Source organism: Carcharhinus amblyrhynchos, chromosome 5 (assembly GCF_965287045.1).
Source record: "Carcharhinus amblyrhynchos chromosome 5, sCarAmb.v2.hapA, whole genome shotgun sequence".
NCBI classification, from domain to species: domain Eukaryota; kingdom Metazoa; phylum Chordata; class Chondrichthyes; order Carcharhiniformes; family Carcharhinidae; genus Carcharhinus; species Carcharhinus amblyrhynchos.
In genome coordinates, this window is record NC_137328.1 from 24,540,204 (window position 1) to 24,560,253 (window position 20,050).

General features: G+C 41.0%; 1 protein-coding gene across 1 annotated transcript in view; it reads left to right on the forward strand.

The window, feature by feature from the left end:
• Positions 1-20,050, forward strand: part of epha5 (EPH receptor A5) — a 332,885-nt gene that overhangs the window by 221,524 nt on the left and 91,311 nt on the right. The window lies entirely within an intron of this gene.

The following is a 20,050-nucleotide window of genomic DNA, read 5'->3' on the forward strand; positions in this document are numbered from 1 at the left end:
TCATGCACGCTGATAACTTTTCTTCTATTTGTCACGGTAAACATTCTTGTTCAGTGTCTTGGATTTACATGGCAAAGTTCCACAATGCAGTGCAGCGAGCCTGGCTCAGATTGCACCATTTTAGCTTTCCTGGCTGAATTCCAGTGCCATAAGACTCCAGTTAATAATATGGACAGCATAAAAATGAAGTATTCATTAAAATAACACCTTAAAGCTAGATCCAAACAAAATGTTGCCTAATTACTGTAGCTGATCTTCACTCACAGTGTTGTATTTTTCATTAAATGCCTATAGCATCTAAAATAGAATTGCATTGACCTGTCCCAAACAAACTAGTCTATACATTTTATAATAAAACAACTCGAGATGATTGAATCCTTTTTGTGAGATCAAGTTTTGTGACTCCTGTAGCTGTGCATACACATTATATCCATCAATTTCTTTATATCAGCCAATGCCTTTGTATAGCCAGTTACTAAAATAAATACTTAATTTAGTTAACTTAAAGATGCACAAGTTCATTTCTATCATTACATTGAGAGAAACTGTTTTCAATGGCAAGTGAACAAATAACTTAAGAACACATAGATTTAAGCTGATTACCAATGAAGAGATGATGAAAGCTTATTTTTATTCAGAGAGATGTTCTGATCTGAAATACACTGAAAGGATGTATCTGAAAGGATGGGAAAAGTACATACGTTAGCAAAATTGAAGCCCATGGGATTAAGAAGACATTGGCAACATGGATATGAAATTAATTAACGAAAAGTTGTGGTGATCTGTTTGTCAGACTGGAAGAAAGTACTATGTCCCAGAGGTTGGTATGAAAATCACAGCTCTTTCTATTTAAATTGAGTATCTGGACTTGGGTATGCAGAGCATAATTCCAAAATTTACGATTGGTGTAAAGTTCAGAAATGTAGTAAACAACGAGAGAAGTAACAGGCTCCAGGGGACACAGATAAACTGCTGGAATGGGCAAGAAATATATGGCAACATAAACAGAACAATACCATTTTTCAGCAGGTGCATGGACAAAGATCTGTACATGAAATTACAGCAGGAAAGCTGAAATAGGATGTGGAATCCTTGACTTTGTTAATAGAGGGAGGAATTTCATAAGCACGGTGGTTAAATTAAATGTTTATAAAACATTGGCTTGGCCTCTGCTGGAGTATTTGTATTCAGTTCTGAGCACCACACATTTGGAAGGGCATCAGGGCTTTCGGGGAGATGCAAAAATGTTTCCCAAGAATGATAGTTTCAAGGACTTCACTTATTTGCAAAAATTGGAGATTGTAAAGCTGGGATTGTTCTCTATAGAAGGTTACAATGAAGTTTAATAGAGGTGTTCAAAATTGATAAGAGAAAATAAGGATAAAGTGCTTCCCATTGCAGAAGTCCATACACAAATTGGATGCTGTGTTTTTTTTAAATTTTCAATCCATTCTTAAAGTTACAAAGCCAATGCTCAGAATGGACTAGGCAAACCCAAATCTATTCCTTGCTTGCTCAAAAAAAAATTCAGTTGGATCCAATTCAAGGTCTCCACAGGACAGTCAAGATCCAAGCTGACAAGATGAAGCATTGTTTCCTAGCTTGCTCTAATGCTTGATCTTAGCCAAACGGCCGAGAAGTGATGCTTTGCAAAGTAACTTTTAGAAGTAGTTTATTGGCTGCAAATTGCTTGGAGAAGATATCATAAACTGTGTTTTATAAATACAGGCCTTTCTTTCTGAAGCTGCAACAGAAACATTCAATCTAACATTGCTAGTCAATAATCAGACTCATTCCCCACAAAAGTACAGACTCATATCATACTCCACCAGGCTAGACAATATGTACAGTTCTGGTTTCTTCCATCTGGTCTACACTGCAACCTGTCCAGGAACCAGAATAATACCACTATACCTGGTGAACTGGCCTCAAGCACACCGAGAATAACATAAGGGTCTAGAAACTATGCTCATCCCTAAATCCAATTGAAAAAATGACCAGGTTGTGGAAAGAGGTAGCACTGTGGGATACCCGAGGTGAAAGTATTGCCCAAACTTCAGACAATACAAGATTTATGAGTCAGGTATCTCTGTATAAAGACATAACTTTATTTAAACCAGCAGCTGCCAGGAGTTCATCAAAGGGTTAAGTAGCTCTGATATAGAGCAGCAAAACCTCTCTGATGAATCTAACATATACAATCAAAAACAGATCAATTATAGTTTTTCCTTATCAATCATTCCCATCTTTCAGTAAGTTTAAATCAATCACCTTCAGGATACACAAATCAACAATAATACCAAATACTTTAGCTAATCGAATTCTACCCCTCAGCATAATGGTATTTTATTTGTCCATGAAACCTGGGAGCTAACTCCTCTCTTGGCTAACCCTATACCCTGGTTGCATAGCCTGAGATGCTTAGCCTCAAGTTCAAATAAACATTCTGATGGGCTCCCTTAAAGATCACTGTCTAACGAGACCAGTGTGTGACACCACATCTGGACTAGTCCATCTCATCTGGACATTGAATAAACCCTATTCATGAAATATGATTAAGTGTTCCAGATGTTTTCCCATCCGAAACTTTACTGATAAAACTTACACATTTCCAAGGTCCAAATATGCTGTCAAAATATGGCTTTTCCATAATGACTTTTATCATGGTGCCTTGTGGTAAAATGGCTTTTGACTAAAGTGAACAATACTCCTTAAAATAAGAACAATACATTAACAATATCAGCATATGTATTTTACAATTATAATCACTTGTTTGAATCAATTACAACATCTCATACATGTAAATTGCTTCTTGGTAGCCCGTCAACTTATTTTAAGTTATTTAACTAAATGCTGCTAGTTCTGTCAGTGTCTTAATGTCCACTGGTTTTAAAAATCTTACCACCCCATTAGGGGTTCCACTTACAGGCAGGAATGGTAGAGAAGGGTATTTTCCTCCCACATTCCCCTCACTGTTGCTGATATTGGGGCCTCAATTTAATGTTTAAAATGCTGCATAGACTTCTGTAGACATGGTTGTATTTTATTGCCAATTCAATCACTCCTTATTGATTTTAATGCTGTATTTTGAAAACCAATTGGGAAAAGTCAGGACCAATAGAGCATACCCCCATGAAACACCCTTTGACATGACCAGGTCTGAAGCAATAATTAACATAATTGTCACACATATTTGCTGCCTTCTAAGAATGAATGGCAAATGGCCCTGCCATTTCGCAGTAAACTCTGTCAGATCAGCAGTGGGAATATGAAAGAACTTCCATCCCCCACTGCCAAGGGAATTTGATTGACTTATTTAAGTTGGTGATTAATAGGGATTGACATAATGCACTGCATTTAATTTTAGAATCTGTTTTGGATAAATCAGTTTCATACTAGGTTTGCAAAGGTAAATGTATTTACGTAAATACAATGAAACATGTCCTTACCCCATGAGCATAGCAAAGTTTATCTTAGATTTAGTTCCTTTGGCTCATGTTCACTCTTTCCTTCTCTTCCACTATATCACTAAGCTTCTGGCCACCTCTTCACTATGTCTGTTGAAATCTATCTATATGGATATAATCATGACAAGACTGGAAGTTTCCTTTTGTTATTCCACAATCAGGTTCTTTTGGCATTCTTTTTCTGACATTCCAACTTATGAATATATAATTCTGGAGGTCAGTAAAATTGGGCGCTGAAACCATGGCGAGTGTGGTGCTGAATCTAATTTGAATACTGCCTTGCATATGCAACAACCTTCTTCTGTGCTGTTAAACCAAAACACCACGATAATGAGTTCTCAGTTTTCTTATTGTGCAATTTGCTTTGAGAATGTTAAAAATATAATTGGAAGGGACACTTACATGGATCTATCCTGAGGCACACTCTACCACCCAGAAACCTCCAATAAAAAACTAGTCCGTGATTGTAGTGTTGTGTGCATTTTGTAATATGCCAAACAACTATTCATATTCTTAAATTATTACCTTGTGCTTAGATTTGTGCTAATTATCATATGCTTTAGTTCCAGGTATTGGAAATGACTGAGACATTTTCTTTCTTCCATTCCTGCAAGTTAGAATTACAAATTTGTAGGTGCCACAGAAGGCTGTGGAGGCCAAGTCGTCGAGTGTATTTAAGACAGAGATAGATAGGTTCTTGATTGGTAAGGGATCAAAGGTTACAGGGAAAAGGCGGGAGAATGCGTTGAGAAACATATCAGTCATGATTGAATGGTAAAGTAGACTCAATGGACGGAATGGCCTAATTCTACTCCTATATTTTATGGTCTTGTGGCTGTGTCTCAATGCGCAGCTGTACTTGTGAGCAGTGCATGATGGAGAATTAACATTACAGAATCACAGGCTCATCTGTGATGCTCTTTCGGCTGTTATGATTTTTTTGGCCAGAGCCCCAAGTTGTTGGACGATGTGGTTAGAGACCAATAACATTTTGTTTAAAGTGGACACAAAGTTTGAGGTTCAAGACACTTGCTAACAAAATAAAGTGACAAGATTTCATTGATTTTAAACAAACAAAAATAAACATTAATATACAGGGTCAGAAAGATAGACATATAAAGGCATAACTAGCTTATACTTTCAGGTAAGAATGAGGTATATCTGAATTAACAGGTAAACTGTGGTCAGACACAGTACAGTACAAAATAAATGTCAAATGCGACCAAAACAGATTCCAGGGATTTCTTAAGAATCCACCCAAGCGTTAGTCACAGTCTGTGTTAACCAATTTCACAGAAATTCCAGCTGGGATTCTCCCAGCCTGCTGCACTGCTTGAGTTGCATAGCAGGCTGGGAGATGTCAGTAGGGGGCCTTGCAACCGACATCCAGCTGAGCACGAGTCTCCCAGTTTCTTTTCCTTTTGCAAAATTAGCCAGGTTTACAACTGCTCCTGACCAACGGGGAACAGGTGTGCTCACCTCGCAGTGTCAACAGAGGCCACTGAGGCTGCCCCCGGGAGGTCAGAAGCAAGGGATGTCCCACATCTTTATTCTAGTGTTCAGTGCCCAATCACGTGACTTCGGTTTTCATGTCCTTTCTCAGCTTTTTACCATTTATATAGATGATCTGGAGGAGGGAACCGAGTGTAGGGTGTCGAAATTTGCTGATGACACCAAGATTGGGGGAACGGCAAATTGTGCGGAGGGTGTGGAGAGTCTGCAGAAGGATCTAGATAGGCTGGGCAAATGGGCCAGGAAATGGCAAATGGAATTTAATGTTGGCAAGTGTGAGGTGGTCCACTTTGGTAGGAAGAATGGTAGGAAGGACTATTACTTACGGGGCGAAAAACTGCAGCAGGCGACGGTGCAGAGGGACCTCGGGGTCCTTGTGCATGAGTCGCAAAAACCCAGCTTGCAGGTGCAGCATGTGGTCAGGAAGGCAAATGGGATGCTGGCCTTCATAGCGAGGGGGATTGAATATAAAAGTAGGGAGGTCTTGCTGCAGCTGTATAGGGCATTGGTGAGGCCGCAGCTGGAGTACTGTGTGCAGTTTTGGGCGCCGCACCTGCGCAAAGATATTTTGGCCTTGGCGGGAGTGCAGAGGAGGTTTACTAGGCTGATACCAGAGTTGAGGGGGTTGAGCTATGAGGAGAGGCTGAATAAACTGGGCTTGTACTCGTTAGAGTTTAGAAGAATGAGGGGAGATCTCATTGAGACGTATAAGATGATGAATGGGATGGATAGGATAGAGGTGGAGAGACTCTTCCCGCTCAAAAAAGACAGTAGGACTAGGGGGCACAGCCTCAAGATAAAAGGGGGGCGGTTTAGAACGGAGTTGAGGAGGAACTTCTTCACTCAAAGGGTGGTGAATCTCTGGAATTCTCTGCCCGTTGAAGTGGTGGAGGCTGCCTCACTAAATATTTTTAAGACGCGGGTTGATGGGTTTTTGATAAGAGAGGGGATTAAGGGTTATGGGGAGAGGGCGGGAAAGTGGAACTGAGCAGCGACAGATCAGCCATGATCTTATTGAATGGCGGGGCAGGCTCGAAGGGCTAGATGGCCTACTCCTGCTCCTATTTCTTATGTTCTTATGTTCTTAATGTGCATGCACCCAGGGATTGTCCCTGGCTTGCAGAGCATAAAGATGTCAATCTGCATTTGTCCACTCCCAGCCTGTGCATGGGATGCCTGAAGACTGTTCAGAATTAGGAGTTCCTGACCTCCATTCCTAACAAGTAAGTAAGTTTGGGTTTCTTAACAGAGTGTTTCTCAGGATAGGTGAATTTTCCGCTACGTAAAAAATCCCATGAAGGTATTCAAAGAAGAACAATGGAAGTTTCCCCAAACAAATATTTATCACCAATGCAACATCACTAAAGCATATTGTAAATCTGGTCATTACTTTGTTTATTGGTTGTAGGACCTTGCTGTGGGCAAACTGGCTGCTGCAGTTTCCCGCATACTTCATAGGTAGTTAGCTTTGAAGGGCTTTTGGGGCATCCTAACATCAAGAAAGATGCTATATAAATGCACGAACTTTCTCTTTTTTTCTTTATCTCTGTGAAGTGGAGGGCTGTAGCTTCAGTTCAGACTCAGCATGAATTTCCTTGGAGCCCCTCTTACCCTCTGGCTATAATTTTGATGGAAGTCTATTTATTTATAAATGGGGTCTCCGCCATACTTCTGTTGGCGGAATAGGAGCAGTCCTGAGGAAATTCCCAAACCTAAGCCAGGATTGCCTGCGAGTAGCTTTCTAGCTGCAAGAGACAGTCCTACATCTGGTCGAAATATAGAAGAGTGGAAAAAAGTAAAGAGACAACTGCACAAAGAGAGAAGTTTCCCTTTCATATTCTTCCATGGCTTATACCAGGAAAAATCTTTAAAAGTTGAGCATGGGTCAGTATTGCCATAGACAACAACTAGTACATGCACAATCTTTACTATTTATTACAATGTTAATTTTTACAGATTTACATCACTTTGTTATTTGATGTGGTCCCAAAGACACATCAAGTGTGCCTTTTGAAAATTGCATAGCAACTAGGGACAGCCTTTTAGCCTGTTGAATCTGCTTTGCCATTCAGTTAGGCCATGGCTGATCTGTACTTCAACTTTATAATCCCTTAATACCCTTACCCGACAAAAATCTAGTGATCTGTCTTGAAATCTCTAATTGTCCCTGAAACTGCAAAATTCCAGATTCCTGCTAATGATGATCCCTGCACCCTCACTGCAACCCTGCCTGACAAATATCTCTCCTGAAATGCAAATAAAGGGGTTTCTGATTGAGAAAGTTTTGGCCCAATTAACTACCCAATGATAATGTGTTGCTACTGGATTTTCCCTGAGCTTCAAGGACTGAAGGAACAGCAATCTGTATGTTGTTTCCTATAAAATTCACTCACAGTGAAATGTATTTGTTACCTTGAATATCACTAACATTATCTAGCTAAAATCGAATTAGGAATCATCTTTTGCTTTGTACTTTCTCACTGAAATTACAATTGATTTAACTTTCTGTATGGACAAATGGTTATTTGAGAGACTCCAGTAAGCAATCATTTATCATGTCTTACTTTAATATATGCGGCCCTGTCTAAATCTAGGCCACACAGAAAAGCACTGATATGCATAATTGTTTTAACATGTAGGCAGGCAATTTTGGCATGGCAAAAAATTTCCCACACTGGCTAAAAGACTCTTGTGCTCTGCGTGTTTGCTTCCATTTGTATTTGGAAACAGCTGGTCGGGAAGGACTCAGAAGTTCCTGTTGAAGGAAGGGGCTGAATTGTATTAAGAACTTGGAGAGGGGATAAAACATAGTTTCCTCCATTCCATTCAGAAACCAGTAGGCGAAAACACAATCTGTCATTTTGAATAAGAAATAAATTATTTCCAAAGGAAATGCCTGCTAAATGTAACTGAGATAGAAACACAGTAATTAACATGAAGAAATGTTATTCAGAGCTAATCTATGCCTTGCAAAAGCATAAACATTCAATTAATTGATCTGATAAATTGGCATGTTGCAGTTAGTATTAAATGTAATTGAAAAAGGGATAACTAATGAGCTCTGCAACTGGGTATAAATACAGCAAGCAAAGGCGAAGTATAAAAGAAGATATATTTAATGAAGAAAATGTGATTTGTTCATTTTTTAGTGAAGGTGGTCATGTCTGAGCCCAAAACATGAGGTAACATAACATAGCAGTCATATGTGTAAACTACAAGCTTCCTTTATGAGGCATTCAATTCATTCTCAGCTAGACTGGTAAGGACAGATTTGTATATCTGTATCTCGATCTGCTTTGCATCCAATGTACTTGCTTCAGTTGGACCAACCTTTAGAAAAAACAAAGGAAGTCAATCATTTCCTGCTGGTTTTATCATTATCAGAGCCTGCCCAAGGCCAGATGCCAGAGATTTATAAGCTGCTGCCCAACCTACAAAAGCATTTTTCGGTAGTTAGCTTCTAATTGACAATGGGGTGTGCCTATTTAGATCACTTTCCCTCAGATCACACATGAGTTGTGACCTTCAAAGAACAGCAACTAATTATTACAAGTAATCAGTATTCTCAACCTCAAAGCCAGTCGATCAAATAAATTTAAAGAAAACATAGATGGAAAATTAGTTTCTCAAAGAGGTGAAGAGATTGATGTTTGAGATGTAAACCTTCATATCTGAAACCTGGTTGCAGGGGAAGAAACAAATGCCAATATTGTTCCTTTTCGTTGCTTCGAAGATAGTTAGCTACAAAATTGATACTTTAAAAAATAATAAACAGCACAGAACATCATTGCACCATCCTGCCAACAAAATTAACTTTACAGAAGTTAATAAAACAAGTCTGAGGGAAAGTAGAAATTCTCTACAAAACTGAAAATATTTTATAACATGTAGAAAGGACACTCTGCAGAGCATGTTTTGTAAATTCAATATTTATACAATGATGTGACTCTTTCTGGACTCCATTCCCTGCCTGGTTGATACTCTGTAATTGCAAAACTAAAAAAAAAATTCTTATTCAAGATTCTGCCTCACTGAGAAGGTATCAGCATTCTCATCACCATCCATCATCAATAACCTGCTCTGAAAACTTTGCTCACATTTTGACAGCTATGGCAAATTCCACCACGGCAATTGAGGAAATCAACAGCATTCTAAAACAAGCAGCAACATTCTTAATAAAGAAATCCACAAAACTATGTAAAAAAAAGTCAATGTGCTTTACCTCTCACTGCTAACAGATCCTTTGAAAAAATGACAGGATCTTTAATCATTCTGTCCTTACGTGCTATTTGTGTACCAAGTTGCAATCTGTCCATTAGTTTTTGAGAAAAATTGTTTACCGACAAACAAACAAGCTAACAAAATCTGTTTACGTTATAGATATTTACATTTACGTTATATATCACTGGGATATATGGATAGTGCCACTTACAGAATATCAATCTGCTTTGATTTAATCCTTGTAAAATGTAATAGCCTAGAGTTTGTGGTCAATAGCAAAGCAAGGATTTTGCTGCTGACCATGAAGTAGGCCTCACAGAGGTGTTGTGATCGCTCTTGTGAGTACCTCACCTCTCCCGCTGTGCAGAGACACATCAACCATTGCGGCTTTCTTTACGGGGCATTCCCAGCACAGAGCTGGAGTGATGCCAACAAGTTGTCCGAGCAATTAATCAGACCAAAAGGATTTTCACAATACCCAGCCAGGAAACAAAAAGCAATCAAATAAAATCACTTTCAATGATGTTTGCATTAAGGTAAAGGTAAAGAAATTGGAAAACCTTTTTTAAAAATATCATTAAACATGTGATTTAACAATATCTACCAATTAATCATTTAATAGCACTGCACAATTGTAACATTTTTTTTCAGAGCCAGTTCTGCTATTCATCACATCATTGTTGAACAACCCAGTTACAACAATCTAACTTTTTATGGAATTTCTAACGGCGGTGTGGGAATGGGGAAGTTGCCTCTGATTAGAACATAGAACACTACAGTGCAGAAAGAGGCCCTTCGGCCCATCAGGTCTGCACCAAACACAATCCCACCCAGGCCCTATCCCCCTATCCCTACATATTATACCCACTAATACATCTAACCTACACATCCCTGGACACTAAGGGGCAATTTCTTAGCATGGCCAACCAACCTAACCGGCACATCTTTGGACTGTGGGAGGAAACCAGAGTACCCGGAGGAAACCAACGCAGACATGAGGAGAATGTGCAAACTCCACACAGACAATGATCCGAGCTGGGAATCGAACTCAGGACCCTGGAGCTGTGAAGCAGCAGTGCTAACCACTGTGCTACTGTGCCGCCCGACTTACGGCAACTGTTACCTCTGCAGGGATTGGGAGTGTGGCTGGGTGGTCACAGCATTGCCTGTGGTGGAGCACTGTGTAACAGATCATAAATTCAGGATTTCTCCACCAGTTAGTACGTGTGTTATATCCCAAAGTTGCCCTTGATCAGTTGGAGGGGAGGGGTAGTGAGGGAAGTCTGCTACCACTCTGCCTGATATCAGTGAGGGGGACAAGAGGGAGGGAGGGAGGGGGCCACAATTGCTCTGGATGGCAGGATAAGGGGGTCAGTAATGTTGTGAAGGGGGGGACAATGTCTGTGGGGGCCAGGGGGAGGTATTATCCGGCCTGGGAGTGATGTGGCAAGGGAACCGCATTCTATCTTTTTTTTCTGCACATGCACAATTGATGGCGCTGATCGAAGCTGCAGGGTTTCAGGCGCGTTAAGCCCCACCCACAGGCTTCTACAGCGCAATTCAGAATCATTGATCTTTCTTCAGGCAGAGTGCATATAGAGGCGCCTGTGAACGTTTCCAAAAGTCGGATCTGAAACACTCCCAATTTCAAGTCCGCCCAGCACTTAGAATCAAAATGGTAAAATAGGGCCCATTGAATCTATTGAATACCTTAAGGCCATTTTGTTCCATTATTCCATCCCAGGAGTGAAACTCTGGGGCAGTTAGTTTGTGATTTTCCTTTCCTATTAACTTAAAACCATGCTATCCTCCAATTTAGAAGCTATCCGTTTGGCTAAGAGACAACTATAATCAGATTCTGAACAAGGTGATCTGACTTTATTTCAGGTGTGATTAATTAATTTTCACTATCATCTTCTCAAGAGCAATTAGGGATGGGCAAAAGAACATTGGCCTAGTAATCTGTAAACTGTCCGCGCTGTTATATGCTCTGTCTGAGGCCAGAACTCTCCATTCACCTGAAGAAGGGGCAAACCCTGAAAGCTTGTGAGTTTACTGTCAAATAAATTAGTTGGACTTAAACCTGGTGTTGTCAGACTTCTTACTGTGTTTATCCCAGTCCAACGCCGGCACCTCCACATCGTGACTAGTCAGTGATAGCCACATCCCATGAAAGAATAAAAAAACCTATACAACTGTTTCTGAAAAAAAAACATTCAAATATGTTGATTTGAAGTGGATTGTTCAGTAGTTTATGGAGTTAAATCCAATTATCTTGCTTCTACATATTCATGTGTTGGCAACATGTAACAAAGGCCATCAAGAAATAACACCTAGAATTGACCTGTTCCGTCAGCAAAAGAAGGAGCACAGAAGCAGAAAATGTTGGAAAATCTCAGTAAATCTGGTAGCATCTGTGGAGAGAGAACAGAGCCAGTGTTTCAAGTTTGGATGACTCTTGGTCAGTGCTGCTGAATTTTTCCTCTTTTTTCTGTTTTTGTTTCCAATTCTAGCATCAACAATAATTAGTTTTTATTTTATAGAGGAAGGAACGTGTTCTGTACTAGAGTTTATCTGTGACTCGGAAACCCCATTCTTTAAGTAAATGAGGGAAAGTGGAGGGAATTGATATCAATCTCTAATAGAGTTGACAGTTCATAGCATAGAGAATCTGTTCATAAAATCCTACAGTGCGGAAAGAGGCCATTCGGCCCATCGAGTCTGCACCAACCACAATCCCACCCAGGCCCGATCCCTACATATTTACCCACTAATCCCTCTAACCTATGCATCCCAGGACACTAAGGGGCAAATCAGAATGGCTAATCAACCTAGCCCGCACATCTTTGGACTGTGGGAGGAAACCGGAGCACCCAGAGGGAACCCACGCAGACACAGGGAGAATGTGTAAACTCCACACAGATAGTGACCCGAGCCGGGATTTGAACCCCAGGTCCATGGAGCTGTGAAGCAGCAGTGCTAACCACTGTGCTACCCTTGAGAAATTGATAAAGAATTGTTTTGCTGAGAAAGTCACAGAGCAGCACCACAAATGCAAATCAATAATTGTACTTGCAAGATTTGAAAAACATCTTTTGACTTCTGTTGAAGCACCTTGTGGTCAGATGGACTTGTTCTGTTCTTTTGGCACGCAATCAATAAACAACTTCTGCTGATACTTAATGAATGTATGGATTATATACATATATACATTACATAATATATAGGTCGTAAGGGCTAGGTTATCCCAAGATTGTTTCCCAATCCTTGATGATTAGTTACTCTCAACCAGAGCTGGGATGGAATATTCAAGTTATGAAGAGAGATTGGATAGGCTTATGTTCTTTTCTTTCGAGTGGACAAGACTGAGGGGAACCTGATCAAAGTGTACAAGATTATGAGGGGCATGGAATGAGTGGATAGGGAGCAGTTGTTCCCTTAATTGAAAAATCACTCTGAAAGGTCAGTCGTAAGGGGTCATAGATTCAAGGTGACACTTAGGGGCGATGTGAGGAAAAGCATTTTTACCCAGAGGATGGTGATGTTCTGGGATGCAGTGCCTGAGAGGGTGATAGAAGTGGGTTCCCTTGCATGCTTGCATCCTTTAAAAAGTCAGGCAATGGCCATCACCAATAAGAGACACTCTTATCACCGTCCCTTGACATTCAATGGTGTTACCATCACTTAATCTCCCACTGTCAACATTCTTGTGGTTACCAGCTGGATTCACCACGGATACAAAGTGGCCACAAAAGCAGGTCAGAGGCTGGAATTACTGTGACAAATAATTTACCTCCTGACTTCCCAAAGCCTATCCACCATCTACAAGACACAAATCGGGAGTGTGATGGAATACTCCCCACTTGCCTGGATGAGTGCAGCTCCAACAACACTCAAGAAGCTTGATACCAACCAGGACAAAGCAGCCCACTTGATTGGCACCACATCTACAAACATTCAACTCTCTACCACCGACGCTCAGTAGCAGCAGTACGTACCATCTACAAAGATCCTTAGACAGCACCTTCTGAACCCAAGATCACTTTCATCTAGAAGGACAAAGACAGCAGATACATGAGAACACCGCTACCTGCAAGATCCCCTCCAAGTCACTTACTGCCCTGACTTGGAAATGTATCACCATTCCTTCGCAGTCACTGCGTCAAAATCCTGGAATTCCCTCCCTAACGACATTGTGGAACAACCCGCAGCATGCGGACTGCAGCGATTCAAGAAGACAGCTCACCACCATCTTCTCAAGGACAACTAAGAATGGGCAATAAATGCTGGTCAGCCAATGATGCCTATGTCCCACGAATGAATAAAAAAATGTACTTGGATAAGCACTTGGCATATCATAACACTCAAGGCTATGGGCCAAGTATTAGTAAATGAGATTAGGTAAATAGGTCAGGTTTTTCTCACATGTTGGTGCAAACTCAATGGGCCGAAGGGCCTCTTCTGCACCGCATGATTCTATAATTCTATGCAGTTGCCTTCAGCACAATCCCTATCCCTAGTTTTATCTAACCTTGCCAGCGACACCTACATCTAATGAACAAACATTTTAAAAAATAATTAGTTTATAACTATTATCAGAACCTTACATTGTTGAAGTTTCCATGTGATATCTAACTTACATGCACAAGACTCAACACTATCTAAGATTGAAATTGGGCTTGGTAGTGCTTTGGCACGCAACATTGATTTGACATCTGTACTGTCATTATGGTGCTCCTTGTCCAATCTTAAGCTCACAGTGTTGAATATAACACTAAACTACACAAAGGACCCCCAGCAGTGGTCATCAATTACCCATTGGTTAGTTTCTATTTATTCTGGCTGTGTTGCCATTTAATTTAGTTCTAAATGCTTCAAAATTGGTTAAAGTTCCAATAATTTGCAGAGGCTAGTGTGGCAGTTACTGAAACCTTTGTTTCCCTAAAGGCTCCTGCATATATCAGTTGCTTTAAACTATGAATGGGGCTTTCACTTGGCATTAAGTATGATTGGAGAATGGGAAAAGGCCATGCAGAACTGGACAAGCTGCTAGAAGAGGGAGGAAGAGGAGGGAGGGGTTAAAGAATTGCCAGCAGAAGGCTATATCTGCAGAGAATATTTCAGGAGTATTCCTTTAATGATGACTAATACTTCACTAAAGAGATTTTTACTGAAACATGCCATCTGCAGCAGCCACCTCAGAGCAAGGTCACATTACCTGTGACAGTAACTCTGAACTCCTCCTTCTAGGCTTTCTTTGCAATAAATCATAGTGTGAAGTGTGTTAAGGCTCTCTCCAGAGTTACAGCATTAACTCAAATAACAATACAGCACAGGAACAGGCCCTTCAGCCCACCAAATCTGTGCCGACACTGATGCCTCTCTACTATTTTCTCTAATAATACAATATTAAAATAATAATATAATAATGCCTCTCTAATATTTTCTTGCCTCTACATAGTCCATATCCCTCTATCCTCTGTCTATTCATGTATCTATCCAGATGCCTCTTGTACGTTGTACAGAATCTGCTTCCACCACTTCCTCCAGCTGCGTGTTCCAGGCATTCACCATGCTCAGTGTGAAAAACTTGCCACTTACGACTCTTTTAAACTTTCCCCTTCTCACCCTTAACCTATGTCCCCTAGTAATTGATCCTTTAACCCTGTGAAAAAGATTCTGACTATCCACTCTATCCAAACCTGTCATCATCTTGTAAACCTCTGTCCTTTCTTCTTGTTAGAGAGAAGCAGGTGGAGTGAGGATTAACAACTTTGTCATGGTTAAGGGTGTCATTGACTGTATATGCATTGCTTTTTGTGCACCTCGTGTTAACCCTGCTATGTATTTACATTGTTTATGGATTAGAGAGATTCCGCTCCTTCAAAGTGCAAGCAGTGCTTCATGTAGGTCAGTGCCTTCTATCCTGACAGCACTTATGATGCATTCATTCCATAGTAGTTTTTTTTTGTCTCAACTATGTTTCCACCACAACTCAAACAAAGTGATGGCTTCTGGGCAACAAGCATTATGGTGACATAATTCATAACTTTGGTCTGCAACCTACACGTGTGCACACAATGAGAGCTCTGCTCCCTCAAGAAATCTGATAGCACAGACCATTGGTATCCTGAAGCAAAGATTTCACTGTTTGAACCACTCAGGAAGAACATTGCACTCCTGAGTTGTGTAGCTCTCTCGATTAATCATTGTATGTTGCATGATGCAAAACAGTTGTGAAAAAAATAGATTTATAATTATATAGCACCTTTCACAACCACAGGACGTCTCAACACACTTTTTAACCAATGGAGTACTTTTAAAGTGCAGTCACTGTTATAATGTCAAAAATGCAGCAACTAATTTTTACACAGCAAACTCCTACAAACAGCACTGTTAAATGATTGGATAACCTACTTTTGTGCCATTGATCGAGAGATAGGTATTGGCATTATACTGGGAATAACATCCTGCTACACTTTGAAATAATGCAATGGGATCTTTTACATCAAACTGAAAGGGTTAACAGGAGCGTGCTTTCACTTCTTATTGAAAGACTATACTTCTGACAATACAATGTCCTTCCATTACTCCACTGGAGTGTCGGCTTTGACTTTTGTGTCAAGTCCAAGTGTGGGACTTGAACCTACACCTTCTCGATTTAGAAGCATGAATATCAACCGAGCTACAGCTGACCTCATCCCACCTGATGAACACAAGACGGAAGAAGAGGAGGAAGCAGAGGAAGTAGAAGCGGGTGAGGCGAAGAAGAGGAGGAAGGGAGGCTGCAAACTAAATGTTCTCTTACTGCCTGGGAAGTGTTTGACCAAGTAATTAATGAATGATACCAGCAGCAACCTTAACCCTAATCATCCATCCATCAACAAAACCTGCACTCCTGTCGCTGCTCTCATATTGTCCTCTTTTCCACAATGTGAAAATAAAAACCAACCAAATGTGCATTCAGATCCATATTTATTAATTCGATTATGCCACAGTTTATGCAAAACTGTATAATAAATAAAAATAAAATAAAATAAAATCCTGGCCATCCGTATGGATTTACAAATATGCGCTACATTGCTTCCCTCATTAGTAGAGTAGGAATTTTTATGATGGGTGCAGGACTCTCCTGGTACCATGTAATTATTGGACTTATACACCCTCAGCAAATAGAATCCCTAAAAATCTTATTGAATGGCGGGGCAGGCTCGAAGGGCTAGATGGCATACTCCTGCTCCTATTTCTTATGTTCTTATGTTCTTATGTTTAACCACCGTTGTGGATTCCCTTGGTGAGTATTCCATGTGCCTTTGCCTGTCCTAATGCCCCTATGAGGTGCTCTCCTATATGCCTATGGTATAGCTGGTGAAAGGTTGCTAACATTTAGTGGAGAGGCTAGTAGGTTAACGTGAAGGGTGATTTCAGGCAGCTTTGGAAAGAGAAAATTTTTTTTTCAGATTGTATCGCTTCAATCTAAGCAGCAACAGCCCGGCTGACTAGCAGTGGGTGAGAGCGCCAAGACTTCTGAACCCATCAGCTGAGGACGGGCGGACGAATCACTTGCTGGCCCACGAGAGAGTTGGAGGGGAACTTGCCTGTGTATAATTAATGAGCTTTCTGAATTTGGCGTGAGATCCTGCCATTCTGGTCAACGGGACAGGCACAGTAAGAGCCACCGGCCGTTGCACATGTTTTTATTTTTCACCACAGCCAATGCTCAAAATAGATAAAAACGTATGTTAACTGCCTGAACACCTACCAACATAAAACAGTGGATGCAACACCACAACACAGCACCTTGTGTGAATTAACTTATTAAGTAGACACAGGATATCGGAATTAAAACAGCTTCAAGGACTGCACAATTCTGTTGGAGATTGCTGGCTGCTAATTTTAATTAGTCGGTGATAGTTTTGGAGAAGGAAATGCAGTTGAAATTGAGACTGTAATTACCTCCCAAAAGGGGTGGGGTGGGATATCTTTTCTCTTTTATTCAATAAACTAAGATATGTTAAATAACTTCCCTCATCTGTGTTTGGCAGATGACCTTATCGCCTTTTCACCTTATGCAATGCAAAAAAGAATGTGCCTGTAATATCTACAAGGAACTGTCAAACATTCTTCCCTTTATTGTTTCTGAAGTGGCATTAGCAGCAGCATTGCCCTTGAATAGTAAATATTAGTGACCTCTGCATGCAGCTTTAAACCATATTGTTTTGTGTCACAGGGATCGCATTGCAAGACGTCCAGTTGTGAACCTTAAAATGGGAAGGTTGTGCTTTCTCCAGCTCCTATGACCAAATTTCATCTTGTTAGATTAATAAAAATCCTTGGTGGTGGAGCTAAATTCCTCGCAGAACACATAATAACACAAGCACAACTGAAGCATAAAAATATCTCACAATGTGAATGGTATCAACTAAAATTGTTTAATTGATCTTTATGTCAGAGTAAAATTTTCACTAAAATCTCTGTATCTCATATTGGTAGTATTTCAAAATCTCTTCATTAACCTGCACTACCCAGTTTCCTTCTCTGAACATAGCTGGCTTATGGCTGAGTTATCCATCATCAGTCTCATGAGTTCTGTGGTGACGTTTTATTAACAGTCTCAAAGAAGTGAAGGATTTTATTGCTTTACCTGAACAATTGTAGAGGGAACAAAGTTGGGGCGGTGAGTCTTTAATTGAAATAATCTCACAAGATAATGGCCCAAATCTTCCAGTTTTCAGATTGTCAGGGATATTGCAACTTCCGAAATGCAATTCCCCCATTCCCCAGGATCCTCTGCGAATGTCTTCAGCTCTGAGCTGAAGTTGGATATTTTGGACAGTTTCCAGGTACTTGCTTGAGCAGTTATCCAGGATATCTTACACAGATTCAAACCTAGTCTAATATCTAGGTAACTGCAGAACTGATTCCCTATTGAAAATTCAACTAACCCAATCCCCCTGACTATGTCCCTGACCCAGATGTCACGCCCCGACCATTCAACTACCCCCTGACCTCACCGAGAGTCATGGAGTCATAGAGGTTTACAGCATACAGGCCCTTCAGCCCAACTTGTCCATGGCACCGTTTTTTTTAAAACTCTAAGCTAATCTGAATTGCCAGCATTTGGCCCATATCACTCCATACCATTGTACCCATGTAACTACCTAAATGCTTTCTAAAAGATAAAATTGTACCCGCCTCTATGACTACCTCTGGTAGCTTGTTCCAGACATTCCGTATGAAAAAATTGCCCCTCTGGACACTTTTGTATCTCTCCCCTCTCACCTTAAACCGATGCCCTCTAGTTTTAGACTCCCCTACCCGTAGGAAAAGATATTGACTATCTACCTTGTCTATTCCCCTTATTATTTTATAGACCTCTATAAGATCACCCTCAGCCTCCAACACTCCGGAGAAAAAAGTCCCAGTCTATTCAGCCTCTCCTTATAACTCAATCCATCAAGTCCCAGTGGCATCCTAGTAAAGCTTTTCTGCACTCTTTCTAGTTTAATAATATCATTTCTATAATAAGGTGACCAGAATTGCAAGTGTGGCCTTACCAACGTCTTGTATAACTTCAACAAAACATCCCAACTCCTGTATTCGATGTCCTGACTGATGAAACCAAGCATGTCGAATGCCTTCTTCACCATTCTGTCCACCTATGACTCCATTTTCAAGGAGCTATGAACATGTACCCCTAGATCTCTTTGTTCTGTAACTCTCCCCAATACCCTACCATTAACTGAGTAAGTCCTGCCCTGGTTCAATCTACCAAAATGCATCACCTCGCATTTGCCTAAATTAAACTCCATCTGCCATTCGTCAGCCCACTGGCCCAATTGATCAAGATCCCGTTGAAATTGGAGATAACTTCCTTCACTGTCCACTATGCCTCCAATCTTGGTGTCATCTGCAAACTTAATAACCATGCCCCCTATATTCTCATCCAAATCATTAATATAAATAGCAATTAACAGTGGGCCCAGCACTGATGCCTGAGGCACCTCGCTGGTCACAGGCCTCCAGTTTGGAAAAGAGTTCTCTACAACCACCTTCTGGCTTCTGTCAAGAAGCTAATTTTGTATCCATTTAGATACCTCACCCTGGATCTAGTGAGATTTGACTTTATGCAACAAGCTACCATGTGGTACCTTGTCAAAGGCCTTGCTAAAGTTCATGTAGACAACATCAACTACACTTCTCTCATCTACTTTCTTGGTTACCCCTTCAAAAACGTGGCCACCCATGACCACCCAACTATCCCTGACCACTTGAATACCTTCTGATCTGACCCATCAGTCTCCCAACTAATCCCCCGATCCAACACCCCAACCTAACCAGGGTGCCATCCCCCTCTGATCACCCCCCCACCCTCCCTTCCCAGGGATGATGATCCCCAACCACCCAACTATCTTTCCAAACTGAATCACTAACCCACCTCCCAACTAATCTAGATTGATCCAACTATACCTGAACCCGACCTGGGTACCATCCCATCCGACTAGCTCTGATCACCTAACTGCCCTCAGACCTGACCTGACTATCCCATCCTCCAACCTGACTACCTGTCATTCACCCACCCTGTGCACCTCACCCACCTACTACCTCGCTCATCTACTATTTCACCCACCTGATACCCTATACTCCTTCCACCTCACACACTCACCACCTCATGTGCCAGCCAGCTCAACCATAGCAGCCACCTACCCCCTCATCAACCCCTTCCCTAAATATTGATCCGCTTGCCTGCCTCACCCACCTACCCACTCACTCATTCACCCATCTACTCACTCATCCATTAACATTCATGCAAGAAACTACAAAGGATTGTGAACCTAGCCCAATCCATC